The sequence below is a fragment of the Hipposideros armiger genome, unplaced genomic scaffold (assembly GCF_001890085.2).
Source record: "Hipposideros armiger isolate ML-2016 unplaced genomic scaffold, ASM189008v1 scaffold_872, whole genome shotgun sequence".
Lineage (NCBI taxonomy): Eukaryota > Metazoa > Chordata > Mammalia > Chiroptera > Hipposideridae > Hipposideros > Hipposideros armiger.
This window is the reverse complement of record NW_017732222.1, coordinates 285,000-288,100: the sequence shown is the minus strand read 5'-3', so window position 1 is coordinate 288,100 and position 3,101 is coordinate 285,000.

Below are 3,101 nucleotides of genomic sequence, written 5' to 3'. Positions count from 1 at the left end.
AGGCTGCAGCCTACACCATTGCCAGCAACTCGTGGCAACCCAGCTCCAGGTTGAGCTGTTGTTCAGCATCTTAGCTGTATAGGGCAGTGTCACTGGCCCTCATATGTGGGATCCGAACCGGGGCCCTGTGGCGTCCCAAGCCAGTTCTTAACCAACGTGTGCCTCGGCCAGCCCTGAAGTGAGTCTTTTCTAGGCAGCATTTGTAATGAGTTTGTTTTCTTATCCATTGAGCCCACCTGTGTCTTTTGGTTGCAGCATTTTATACACTTACTTTGAAAATAATTGTTGACAGATATGTAGCTATTCCCATTTTATTATTCATAATTTTAATTTTTTTCCATTTTAAAGAAGTCCTTCTAAGAGTCCTTGTAATACTGGTTTGGTGGTGATGAACTCCTTTAGCTTTTTCTTGTCTGGGAAGCTCTTTATCTGTCATTCAATTTTAAATGATAGCCCTGCTGGGTAGAGTAGACTTGGTTATAGGTCCTTGACTTTATCACGTTAAATATTTCCTGCCATCCCTTCTGGCCTGCAAAATTTCTATTAAATCAGCTGACAGTCTTATGGTAGCTTCCTTATAAGTTATTAGTTGCCTTTTTCTTGATGCATTTAGGATTTTCTCTTTGTCTTTAACCTTTGGCATTCTAATTATAATTTGTTTTGTTGTGGGCCTGTTGGGATTCATCCTGTTTGGGACTGTCTGTGTTTCCTGGACTTGTATGTCCATTTCCTTCACCAGGTTGAGAAAGTTTCAGTTAATATTTATTCCAATAGGTTCTCAGTCTCTTGCTTTCTCTTTTCTCCTTCTGGTACCCCTGTGATATGAATGTTGTTACCCTTAGTGTTGTCCTAGAGGTCTCTTAAACTATCCCCATTTTTATTGGATTATTTTTTCTTTTGGTGTTCTGATTGGGTGTGTTCTGCTACGTTGTCTTCCAAATAACTGATTCGATCCTCTGCTTCATGTAGTCTGCTGGTGATTCCTTCTAGTGCATTCTTCATTTCGGTTATTGTATTCTTCACTTCTGACTGGTTCTCTTTTATGGTTTATATGTAGTTTTTTATGCTTGCAGTCTCTTTGTTGAAGTTTTCACTAAGTTTCTTGAGTATCCTTATAACCATTGTTTTTGAACTCTGTCTCTGGTAGGTTGCTTGCCTCTATTTTGTTTAGTTCTTTTTCTGGAGATTTCTCCTGTTCTTTCATTTGGCATGCACTTTTTTGTTTCCTCATTTTGGCTGCCTCTCTTTGTTTGTGTCTATGTGTTAGGTAGATCTCCCAGTCTTGGCTAGGTGGTCTTATGTAGTAGGTGTCCTGTGGGGCCCAGTGGCACAGTCTCCCTGGCCACCTGAGCTGGGTGCTCTAGGAGTGTCCCTTCTGTTGCTTGTGTGTGTTCTCCTGGTGTAATTGAAACTTGATTGCTATTGATACAACAGTGGGTGGGACTGACCCTCAGGCTGACTGGCTGTTGTCCACAATTTATGGCTATTGTGTGGGAGGCTTACTCCACTTAGTGGGATTCACCCCAGTGCACTCTGGTGCCTGTTGAGACCACCCTTTGTGTGTGCCACTTGTGGGACTAATTTGGCAGTGCTCTGCTGTGGTCTAAAGCCAACCTCCAAGTATGTTGGTTCTGTGGACTCCTGGGAGGGGCTCCAGTGCAGCCCCAGGTCACCCACTGCCTGTGACTGGTTAGGGACTACCTGGTAAGAGCTACAAAGCAATCCACAATTGTTCATTGCCTGTGCTAAACCTGGAGGTATGTGGGAGAGGCCACGCTGCAAACTGAGGATGGCTGCCACCAGTGCCAGTCCTGGAGTAACTCTATAAAAAGCCAGGACACCCTGAGGTCTGCTGCTACCTGGCCGCTCCCTTTATGTTCAGCCACTGATAAAGCCTTGTGTGGTACACAAGTTGAGTAAAGCAGGGTCTCTAGAGTGGGAAGAATTGTGGTCATCAAGTTAATGTAGACTGTGGTTTGGTGCCAGTGCTGTGCCTGGAGTGACTCAGCAAAACTCTGAGAGCACACCAAGGCCATTTGCTGCCCACCTGGGGCCCGTGGACTCTAATAGTTTTCCAAGAAAAAGTGTAATGAGAGAGGGGCTGGCTGCTCATGGAAAAAGTGCCTCTGGCAGTGTTCAAGTTGGTGGGGTGGCATCTCAACTGAGTCAGCAGGGCAGAGCAGCAGAGCTCATCAGGCCAATCAGATTCAGATTTGGCCCGTGGGGGCAGGCTCAAAATAGGAAAGATGGCGCCCTCTTGCCCACTTCACAGGAGCAGGATCCCTCACCAGGAAAATGTCGACCGTCCTTCAGTCTTCCCCATGAAGTCACACACCTTGGTCTGCTCCACATATGTCTTCGAGGCTCCCCCAAGTCACTGTCTATCTGCTGGAGCACAGGGTGAGTGCCTGCGAGTGAGTGAGTCTGTGCAGGCCATTTGTGAGGATGTCTGGGTTTTCCACAGCCTTTCTATGCCACCTGAATGGTTGGAATCCCCACTATTTTTCACAGCCATATGTAGAAGCTTGTCTTCCTAGTTCATTTACTCCAGGCTGGGAGCCTGGTATGGGGGCCTGATGTCCTTTGCTTCTTTGGTGGGAGGCGGGGAGACCTCTGCGGCTGAGATATCCTCCTGATTCTGAACCACCACAGGGACATTTGGGGCCTGTTGCATGATTCTGCTCCTCCTACCAGTCTTAACATGGCTTCTTCTTTCTATTTTTAGTTATAGGACTACTGTTTGGCTAGACTTCATCAGATGGTTCTCCAGGTGGATTGTTCTATAATTTAGTTGTAATTTTAATGTGTTCAGGGAAGGATGCAGGCACACTGTTTATCTACTCTGCCATTTTGGTTCTCTTTTCAGGAGATATTATTTTTTATTACCAGCATTACTATTTGTTTTCAGAATTCAATGAAAATATAATGGAAAAAGACAGCTTGCCTTCCATTGTGGTCACAAAACAAAATAATCTTATTTTAAGTATATTGCATTTGGAATGACACGAGTTCAGCATTTTATGGAGTTTGTATTTTTTAAGGTACTGAAACTAGATTTCACTCTAAGTTATAATTATTCTAATTATAACTCTCATACAGTT